This window comes from Alosa pseudoharengus, unplaced genomic scaffold, assembly GCF_046254945.1.
Source record: "Alosa pseudoharengus isolate Yale_2024_CS ecotype anadromous, Long Island Sound unplaced genomic scaffold, YU_APseudo_1.1 YU_APseudo_1.1_scf_8, whole genome shotgun sequence".
Taxonomy (NCBI): domain Eukaryota; kingdom Metazoa; phylum Chordata; class Actinopteri; order Clupeiformes; family Clupeidae; genus Alosa; species Alosa pseudoharengus.
In genome coordinates this window covers 875,001-886,284 of record NW_027468870.1, presented here as the reverse complement: position 1 = coordinate 886,284, position 11,284 = coordinate 875,001, and the positions used below count along the sequence as shown (strand labels likewise).

The 11,284-nt window shown below is 41.4% G+C and overlaps 1 long non-coding RNA gene across 1 annotated transcript; it reads left to right on the top strand.

Annotated features, from left to right (window-relative positions):
* The first annotated feature begins 5,803 nt into the window (after positions 1 to 5,803).
* Positions 5,804 to 6,779, top strand: LOC143112571 (uncharacterized). The gene is made up of 2 exons (XR_012984782.1): positions 5,804 to 5,864; positions 6,647 to 6,779. It is a non-coding gene; the product is annotated as an uncharacterized LOC143112571 (long non-coding RNA).
* Positions 6,780 to 11,284: the final 4,505 nt, after the last annotated feature.

The following is an 11,284-nucleotide window of genomic DNA, read 5'->3' as shown; positions in this document are numbered from 1 at the left end:
ATTGCTTCTATCAGACCTTAGGAATCTCTCCCTGTTTAATGCAGTGTCTTTTAGTTTTTTTGCGAAAAGTTTCATGCCCCCCTTGTGGATGTGTACATTGTCATATAAATGGTTTGTGGTAATGTCATTATGATGTGCCATCTTTACGTTTGGTGTCACGTCACAAAAGGACATCACTTTGGCATTGATTTTTTCTATGACGCTTTTAGGTATATCGCGTCTTGGGAGTAAAGATGAAATGATTACCTTAGCGTCAGGGTGTTTTTGTGTGGCAATTTTTACAGTATTGATTAAGGCCTCCGCCACATCAGTTCTTCTTGCATTGAGGTCATTTGTCCCTGTATGTATGATAATGTGGGATGGATTACTCAGTGAACCTTTCTGCAGAATATCCTTTGCTACTTGTGTTGTTGGACACCAAAGTTTGTTGACGTTGCTCTTCGGGAAGAGTCGTCGTTGGTCCAGGTGATTCCCGTTGGAGTCACACAGGATGAAGATGTTGTCCTTTGCAGGCTCCATCCTTTGTTGGCCATGGCTCATGTTAGAAGGTGATGAGGAGGTTGTGATGCTACAGATGTTTTGTTGATGTTTGGGAGGTTGAAAGTCTCGACGAGGTAGTGCCGGTGGTTTAGGTATTTCAGCGGAGTGAGTGTGTGTCAGACAAGATGATTTTGTCATTCAGCTCTCTGCTCCTGCAGTCCAAGAGTTGATTCCTCAGACTATAGCTGTGCTGCTCTCTCCTCAACAGCTTCTCCTTCAGGGTCCTCACTTCTTCCTGCAGGCACTCTTGGCTGGCAATCTCCAGCTGCCTGACTTGAGGGGGTTGTGCTGGAGGTACAAGCGTGTCAGCAGAGTGAGTGATACTGTCAGACAAGATGGTTTCATCTTTCAGCTCTCTGCTCATACTGTGCCGCTCTCTCCTCAACAGCTCCTCCTTCAGGATCCTCATCTCCTGTCGCAGTTCATGGTTGGCCTCCTCCAGCTGCCTGACTGCCAAGCAGAGTTGTTGTATCATGTCCGTGTTTGGGTGGATGATTTGGCTCTGGAGGTGCTTTAAGTTGTCAGTGGTTTCCTCTTTGAATATTGTGTAGTCCTGCTCAAGTTCGACCAAGGTATTTCTCAGTTCTTTGGTGTCAGGGGAAGAAGGTGTCTTGGGGCCTATATCACTAGACATGTTGATGGTAGGGTCAGGCTTATGTTGATTGTCTAACACAGCTCCTGATGGAATCACTTTGGTTCCCACCCCCGGATCTTTCTTGTATTTTTGAGCGGTACTTTTGAGATCTTTGAACTTGCACTGAAATTGGGTGAGGCTGGCTTCGGTTCCTTGTACCATAACAGTTCCATTGTGGTACAGGTTAACGGTCAGTTTAAAGTCCTTTGCCCCCTCTAGTGTTATCTGCTTTCCTTTGCTGATTCCTCCTTTTCTTACACATTTCCAGGCAGTGCTGAGGGTGGTGTGCCATGTATCAAGATTATGGGTAAAGAATAGGAAGTTACACAAGACTTTGTTGTCATCGGGTCCCATGTAATCTGAGATAAGGATTTCAGGATTTTCTCTCATGATACTTTCTTTCATTTGTTTCTTTTCACTTGCTGATTTTACTTTGGATATGTTATTTCTAACTCATCTTCAGTTTTGAATGATGCCTCTGCTCTGGTCCTGTTTACTTCCAATACGTTAGACCGGCACATCCGGGAACTTGACTCGTGACAAACGTTCCCGCCCCTTTCGGGGGGAAAACAAACAACCCCTCTCATTAACTCCAATGCAAATTAGGGTCAATAAACGTAATTCGTACAGAAATCGCAGGAGTAAATATATTAACAAAAAATACTACAAATCAATATGACCACTCAATACATAACCACTTTGCCGGTTGTTGACCGTGAAAGATACCTACAAAAGCTTAATTCAATTAATATAAAAAACATGTCCCTTCAGTCTCCCGAGTACGAAGTGGTGCAACAACCCCACTCAGTGGCCAGAAGTGTCATACCCGGACATTTACACGTATCTCATCGAGTCTCCAGGTAAGTAACTAAATTGTTTTCCTGTATTTTTGCCTTCATATTTGAATTTTAATGTAGTGTAGTTGACTCACAGGCTCAGATGTAAAGTATGTTAGTTAGATAATTCCGAGATATGATAATTTCTGTCATAGCCGTTAAGTGTTAGCCTAGGTTTCTGTTTTCTTTGGTCTGATTCATTTTTGGTGTAACGTTAGTTGTTTGTCTTTTGAAGACTAATGAACGATATTATAATTTCATAAAGATTTAATAACTAGGCTAATATTTATTTGCCAGCAAAGCTGTAGCCTAACCCACCTGGATTAAGGTGCAGCTAGCATAACAAACTTATATTTGCTCAAATGTTTTATTTTGACATTACAGGAATTTACACAGCAAGCAGAATGAAGAATTTTAGATCTCTTGAGGCACACATATTTTTCACTGATGGATGGGTGCATACAATCTATCATAATAAACCTGATGAATCAGATTGCACCATCTTTAAGAACCAAGTCAAGCCATCTTATAAATTTACTGAAAAGTGTCACAACACCTGGGTTGCTGTCAGAAGTGACGGGAATATCCTTGCCGCCCATTGTGACTGCATGGCAGGGTGAGTGATAGAGGAAGAGTGATGGGGAAAGAGCAGTTTGGGGGCTTTGTAGAGGTAAAAAGCCTAAGGGCCAATGTATTTGATCAATAAACCTAATTATGATTCCTTTTTCAGACTTGGAGAAACCTGCTCACATGTTGGGGCAGTACTTTTTAAGTTGGAAGCCTGTGTCCGCCTGGGATACAACAAAGTTGCATGTACCAGTGTTGCCTGTGCCTAGAATGGTGTCTCAACCAAAACAATTGAGCCTGCAATGATTAAGGACATTGAATTCTACAGTGAGCAAGCAAAAAAAAAAAGAAATGTTAAAAAAAGAAGACCCATTCCAAAAGCCTCAGCCGCACAGCAAAATCAATTCCTGCAAATGCTCTGTAACACCAAGGAGCTTCCCATTGGTCTCAGTTCTTTTAAAAGCTATGCTGATGTCTTTGCCCCTGTACCCTGGTACAACAACTTGGAAGGTTTCACGGAAGAGCAGTGTTCTTTTGTGGAAGAAGAGACAAAAGGACAAGCAGCCTGTAAAGCTTGGCATCGGCATCGCGTGGGCCGGATCACAGGTTCAACTGCACATAGGGTTTTGCACACATCCCTTGACAGGCCATCAAAAGCACTAATTAATGACATCTGTAGTTGCTCATCCATCGTTCTTGGCGTTCCGTCTTTGCAGTGGGGCAAGGACCATGAGGTGGATGCCATTAATACCTACACTGTAACAAGATTCCGTGATTTTCACAGCATCACTGCTGTTTTTGGGTAAAATGTGTACTGTATTTGTGAATACAGTATGTTGCTGTGGTTTCGCTATGAATTATGGTCAAAAACGGTCAAACTACAGTAATAAAAATTTGCTGCGAATCATAACACAGTAATAAATCTGACTCCTCCCTTGTCAGCTTTTTGAAAATTTTGAAAAAACATGGCGGAAAATCAGTTGGGGTTTTCTGTTTTCTTTTTGCACATAAATACAAAGTTAAGCTCCCAGATAGCAAGGTGACATTGATATTATGTTGATTTTCCATCCAAATCATCATTTTGAAAAGATATTGAAAAGTCATGGATTTATGGTTTACTGGGAAATTTTGACGTGGTGATTGAAACGTGCACCGCGCGACGACGTTTGAACTGTCCGGCGGGAGATCATTTTCAGGGTTGCCAGATTGGGCGGTTTCCCGCCCAATTGGGCGGTTTTGCAATCTATTTTGCGGGCAAAAATGGGTTTGGGCGGGTGTATAAAAATTGGGCTGGTTTCGGATCAGTTCGGCGGGTTTTTGTAGCCGAAACACATAGGCACTTCAGACCCTTCTTCCAGCGACCCTCAGCAGGCAGCAGTCTCTCACTCACTCACTCACTCACACACCCTCTGGCTGACGTGCCCCCTAAACTCACAACAGACACTCTCAGCTCACGTCACCTTATGTATCGAAACATGCATTCTAGCTATAAATGGCATAGTGCATGGTATTTCCATAACCGCGAGATATGCGCTTCACAATGACGGCAATAAGTTGTTAGATATTCATAGCAGACAGTAAAGCCCAGCAGTAATTTATCTAAAATAACACATATTAAGTACCATTCATGATGTTGTCAAATATTGAAGTTGTGGGAAGTTTAAGCTGTATGTTTCTTTCGTCCCCCATGTCGTTTCATTTATCCCGGCCAGGAGGGACGAATGAAACAAAACGCACGTTCGATTTCTCCTTAAATAACTACTGAATGGTTTTGTTCAGACCTGAAAATGCAACTGTATTTGACAGAGGACAGATGTAGGTTGCTTGTGACAAAATATTAGCTTTCAGTGTTTTACGATGTCTTTGTAAATTACGTTTAATTAAAAAGTGTTTCAGTCTGGTTCTCCCCTACTGCGGCGCAAACCGCCCTTCAAACACACAGCTCGCGGGGTTTTCAAATTTAGCTAGCTGACTGACAATATCAATATGCCAAAGTGGGCAAAGATCATTTTCTCATTACAGTCAATCTCTTTATGAGGGTGCACACTGCTGAAAGATTACCTACGAGACAGGATGGACTTTCCCCTTCTTTCAGGGTTGATGGATGTGCGCACAGGTCTTGCGCGAATGGCTTGACATAGGACTACGGCCCACGTTCCGTCCAGCCCGACAGTTGTTGAGGAAGTTTGACAAAGCCTACTAGAACTTTTTAATTATTTTTAGGCCTAATAACAATTGCTCAAAGCAATTTTCACGAAGGGCCTAGGCCATAGGCCTATGTTTTTTGTGTAGAGATGGCCCGCCATGCATGAACGTTCTGCTTCTGCAGCGCACTGACACCCCTGTTCGTTCAACTCGACTTTCATGAAAACTCTAGGTTTAACTGCCTGTCAGGTAGGCCTACTAATTGTTCTAAATTACAGGTGTCAAACTCAAGTTTGCCTTTAACCTATATCTGGCGTATGAAAATATTTTTTGCGTGTATAGAGTTGCCATGCATGAACGCACTGCTTCTGCAAAGAGCGCACTGACACTGTCCTAAATAGCCTATGTTCAGCGCGATTTTCATTAAAACTCTAGGCCTAACTGCCTGTCTCAAGGAATAGATAGCGCCTATGTATTAATTAATTGTTCTAAATCACAGGTGTCAGACTCAAGTTTAACTCAAGCCTTTAGCCTACATTTGGCGTAGGCCTATGAAAATATTTTTTGTAGCCTAGAGCTGGCCCACCAGTTATGAACGCACTGCCTCTTCAAAGAGTCGACACCCCTGTTCTATAATCAATGCGATTTCATCTAATACATGAATATGCATGTCATGTTGCTATTATAAATAATTTAAATGTTGTGCGTTAGGCTATTTTGTATGTTCATATCCACTCAATGTTTGTATGTTAGGCTAGCCTACTGAATGCTTTTGTTCCAAGCGTCTATTGACACAGACTCATTGATAGTCTACGTTTATTGCATTATTTTCCGTAACATAAGCTTATAGAAGAATAGTCTGACTGAGGTCCGTGTAGCCTACTTTTGCGTTCATTTGATTGAATATTGTTTCTGAAATTGGCTAAGGCTAAGTCCAAAAATGGGTAATTTTAAAGCTTGTTAATGATTTCAATGTGTTTAAATGAGAAACAAGCAAAAGCAAATTTGGGCGGTTTTTTGTGCATTCTCGCGGTTTTTGGCGAGGCTTTGGGCTGGAAAACCTTGCTGGCATCTGGCAACAGTTCAGTCAGTCAGACCAACGGTGTTCAGCACTCTGACAAGTTCGCAGCTCCACCTTAATGGTAAGCAAGCATTTATTTATGTAGCAGCTAACGTTAATGTTTCATTGTGAAAGTGTACTACATTAAATTCGGGCATGTGTACAGTCTATGTACGTTGTACTGTCTAACTTACAACTCATCCATGCTTGTTGGATCAACTAAGTAGTAGCAGCTAACGTTAGGCTAGCTATCATAGTTGCTGTGACGGTGGCATTAACGTTAATGTTTTATGTTACGTTAACGTTATGGCAGTCTCATTTATATTAGGCCTACCTTAGTTCTCAGTAAGTTACAGTTTATTATATTCATATCATTTATATAAAACATTCACTAACGTTAGTAGTGCTAGGCCTAGTATGTTACTGTCACAAATGTTAGGCTGAAGATGATGTGCTGCTGGTTAACGTTAACGTGGAGGTTTAGCTGACTTATGTAACGTTAACTCCCCGTAATCATGTACGGTTTTGTGAGTTTAATAGGCGAACTTTAGCAATATTGATATAAGTTAACTTTAAGTCACATCTGACTATCATTAACCGTTGTTCGGACGAACAGCGCGAATGGCTGTTGCTGCAAGCAAACATCATCAATGAGCTCACCCAGCTGGCTAACGTTAAATATACCTTGCGAAACTGAGTTATGCTAACACCATCTTCAGCCTGGCATTTTGACAGTAAACTCAAAAAACATACAGTATATATATATAAATGATTATTCTAAAGTTTCCCTTGTAAGTAGCCTTCAGTTTCAGTTGAACATTGTTATCTAACACGATTTATCTTTTCTTCTTCTATTTCTGCTAGGTGCTGCTTCACTCTGCTACTGGTGGTGGATCAGGCTGACTGCAACCGTTGGTCTAACGTTAGGATGCAGCACACGAGAATTTCTAAACGGAAAAAAGTGAATAAATGTACTTGCTTTTCAAACTGATAACAAGTTGTCAATGGTTATTTATGCAAGTTTGTGTAGCCTAAACCATAACTAGGCCTAGCCAAATTTATCCTGGCTGTAGATAAAGCAGGATATGAATTTCCCAAAATTACTGTATATAATATTACAGCACTGGTATTACTACTGTACTTAGTTACAGTATGATCCATAAGTACTGTGATTAAAAATACGGTAGACAATTCAATGCTGTATACATTACAGCACTGGTAGTACTACTGTAGTTTGCATTTACAGTATCAGGCATAGGTACTGTGATTTCATATACAGTAGGTGTACTGTAGAGTGAAATACAGCAACTTGCTGGTTATTTGCTGCCAGCAAGTTGCTGTAAATTTTACGTTAAACTTTTTACAGTGTATAAATATGTTCTCGGTCTGTGCAGTGCTACACCCAACACGTCACCTTGCATCATTGCTTCAGGACTGAGGATTCAGATTGAGGACATTTCAAAACCCCACAATAACCTAAAGGTAGACACAGCTGGGTTTAGAATATCTCAGGAGAGGCCTTACATCGGGGTGTCATGTGATGGATATGTCTCATGTGAGTGCTGTGGCAATGGCGTGGTGGAAGCCAAGTGTCCCTTTAAGTGGGCAAATGAGGGTTCTACCAACTGGACAGAGGGCCACCTGGACACATTGATCTCCTTAAAAAAAAATCATACATACTATACACAGGTACATTTGAAACTATGTTTTATCTGTTACACAGGTACATTTTAAACTTTGATCCTATGTGCTATGTCTAACAGTGGTTCACAGAGAAATGTAATTTATCTTACAGGTCCAGATGCAGATGTTCACCTGCCATGCAAAATATGCAGATTTTATAACATGGACCCCACAGCAGAGCAGTATCTTCCGTGTTGCCAGAGATGAGGATTTCATCGTGAAAAGCCTAGATGTAATAAGCAGGTTCTGGGCTGGACATATATACCCACGTCTGACAGGAGCCTCATCCACCACAATGGACCAGGAAGTGGTTTGATTTAAAAAAGTTCAAAGGTCCATTTATTTCCTTTTATAAGCAATTAATCAAGATATACAGTATTAAGAAAATAAGAAAACACTACTTCTAGGCAATTGATCTATATGGCTTTTATTGTGCTGATTCTGCATCCCCAACTCTCTCATGGTTGAACACCACGCTTGGTGACATGTTTAATAAGGCAGCACAAACATGTACAATTTTATCAATTGTTGCAACCTCTTTGTTCTCCATTTCATCTCGCAGGGACTTCACGAACTGGACAGGAAGTGGGCCATCAAGAACATGGAACCTATTTTTCAGTGCACCAATGACGCGTTCTACGAGTAAAACAACATAGATGAAACCATGCTTGCATTCTAAATGTGTAGTGTTTGTACAGGAGTATGGGTATTTTGCAGTGTGTGTGTTGGTGGGGGCAGAAGGGTGGTGGATGGGTGGTAGAGAGGAATGTTGTGTGTGGTGTGTAGAAAGATGTATAACAGATCCATGGGGTAGTGGGGGATGTATGAAGTGCTGAAAGTTAAGTGTGTGCGTGTGTATGTGTGTGCGCGCGCAGTGCATTGTGCTGATGATGTATGTGAGTGTGCAAAGTAGTGCGTGTTTAAATGAAAATGTCTTAGCGTGATTTAAGTTAAGTTTATTTAAGTTTACTTATGATACGTCCAAAAAAATACTGTATAAGTTAATAAACCCATGATATTGCACTATATCCTAATGTGTTGTTCCTTAGTTTGCAAAAAAAACCAAAACATTGTGAACAACTTAGCGATATGAATCCGCACATTGGATTTCAGTCTGGATTCTTCCACTTCTCTTCCTGACAGCTGTTTCCTCCCCTTTGTAAATGCTGGAGTAATGAGATGTGCACCTAACAATGCAAAGTCCTCTTGAAGTGTAAAACCTCGATCAGCTAAGACCTGGAACACATAGACAATCCAAACAGATATCAGGGCAGTTCTACCTATCCTCATTTTCTTCACTTCTGCAAATGTGTTTAGATTGAATAGTGTACATTACCTGATCTCCAGGTTGGTGGTACAGGTGGGATATGAATCCTGACTGTCTAACAATCTTGACATCAGATGCTCTGCCACCCCATCCCTTCGATAAAAACGTGACACTCCCAGCTGGGTTACAAGCAATGAAGTACTTCACCGTAGCCCACTTCTTGTAGTGAGAGTACGTCTTTGCTCTGTGTAGAAGTAAAAATAAAAAAAACAGTTTTTCATTACAAATCAATCAGTAAAATTATGGTGCATTGTTTAACAATCAATAAAACTGAAATACTGTTCACAATATTTGTATTTACCTTGCCTTCAATTTCCTTGAATATTCGATGCGTATCTCAAAACAGTCAATGATGGATGTTAGCTGTGGGAATTTCGCTTTCATAACAGGAGACATTGCAGTAAAGATACATTCCCTGTCTGGCCAATGAATGAGAAATGTTATTTTGGAATGCATGATATTGATCCATCTGGTTAGCATGTCAGTCACGGTTGAGGTTTTCATATCCAGGACATGACAGAGAAGGGAGATTGATGGGTTTTGTCGAAGTTTGAGCAATGTTATAAATAGTTGGTCTTGTGTAGGCACTTTAAAGCTTCTTCCTTTTATAAACTGGAGTAAAAAATCGTGTAAACACACAAACACTGTCCAGCTGAGACCCGTCATAGCTTTGCATTTACGGTCGTCTCCCTCCACAGCTCGGGCACTTAAGCGTTCTCGGGTGATGTTCTGGCACTCATCTCTGGCCTGGTCTCTCTCTCGTCTTAAAAGGTCGATCTCCGCCATCATTTGTGCCCTCTCGCTCTCCACCAGGGGCTTCGCGAAACCAGTTTCATTCACGCCATCACCATCACTGCATTCGGGTTCCCCAGGTGCATCGGATGAAAGAGACACCGCCACCGAGACACCGCCGTCACATGATGTTAGCTCACTGTTTTTCTGCTTAACACTCTTCTTTGGTCCCTGGGCTGCACGTTTGATGGCACTTAGGAAACGTTTAACTTTTGCGGCATGTCTACCAGTACCGGTTCACTTGGCTTGTTCTAAGGGAAGGTTTTCCCCTCAAAAGGAGCGTGGCGCAAACAACCTGCTCTGTGTGACGCGGGTCCGGTTGTAAGGGTGCATTCAGAGCACCTCGGAATGACAAGGACCGCCCCCATGGCTACTTTGTTTTTCCCACAGCAAGTGTTCATGTGCTTTGCCGTCGAAATGTGTGACAAACATGGATGCCACAACAAAGGTTAAAACATACACTCACTAATCCTAAACAAACAACTGTATTTGCTTAAAATATAGTGTAAGATGCTCGTGAAAGAAAGATATGCAGCTTTCAAGTGACAAAAACGGCAAATTACCAAGTTCACATTAAAACTGTTGGACATGAAAGGCCACATGGACTACAAACGAACTACAACGTGACGACAAAAGTGATGACGAGCCCCTAACTGGGCAACTCTGTTAGCAAAATCTAGCCCCAGTTTCCGACCTCTGACTCACACATTAAGTGACGTGAATGACGCGAAATGATGATGTTTTCACTCGGAGAAAGGTTTTTCCGAAGCCCATGAACGCTAGGTAAGTATGCAGTAGCCATTGTGATGTCACCGACTGGCAGTTTGGCTAATCCTGCTAGCACTTAACTTGTATATTCTTGATAGGTTTTCTGCTTTTCTTGAGCTTTAGGGACCGTTCGTAATTTATAAACGGGGTCACCGGAGGAAAATAGGGGAGGGTCATGTCTTTTTATTCTTTGTTGAGGGGAGGGTCACCTAACTTTTTTTGTCAAGGAGGGGGGGGGTCACCCATCTTTTGTATTAATGAAAACAGCAAAAAGTGGCTTGTTTGATAGTTGATTTCTGTCGCCATATAACGTTCTCTTTCGTTCCATAGCTCTGTCAATATTGAACAATGAAAATAAGGGAGATTTCCCGGGTTTCTCATGCAAAATACGGAAAATGTCAACATCCGTCCCCATTAACGTTGGAAGGGTTGGAGCAACAAAGTAGCCTAGTTTATTCATGCTTAACAGCCTATATCCATTTGGTCAACTTTATCCAGCCCTAAAAAAAGCTAACTTTGGTTTACTTGTAGTTTACCGTGTAGCCATAGCCTAACTTTAAACAGTGTGCATGCTTATAAAGCATACTTGTGCTTCATTCATCCACACATCCAGCTCCTAACGTTTTGACAAGCATTTCTACCAATTGACCTTGTTCCTGCCCATCTCTAGCTTTGCTGTCTCCATCCTTTCTGTTTTTGTTGTTTGCAAAAAAATATATAGTAGCCTAGGCCTATTTATTGGTAACCAGCAACAAGTGCAATTTGTTAATCGCTGTCATTCTCTCTCCTGCCAACAAAAATGTGTTACGTTCCAAGTAGCAGTGCGTAATTCTGCTTCATAAAGCAGAATACAGAATACAAATACATTGGTCATATAAATAGCCAGTTTATGGTCTACAGTGTAGGCTAGAGTTGGTAAGTTATGGTAGGCC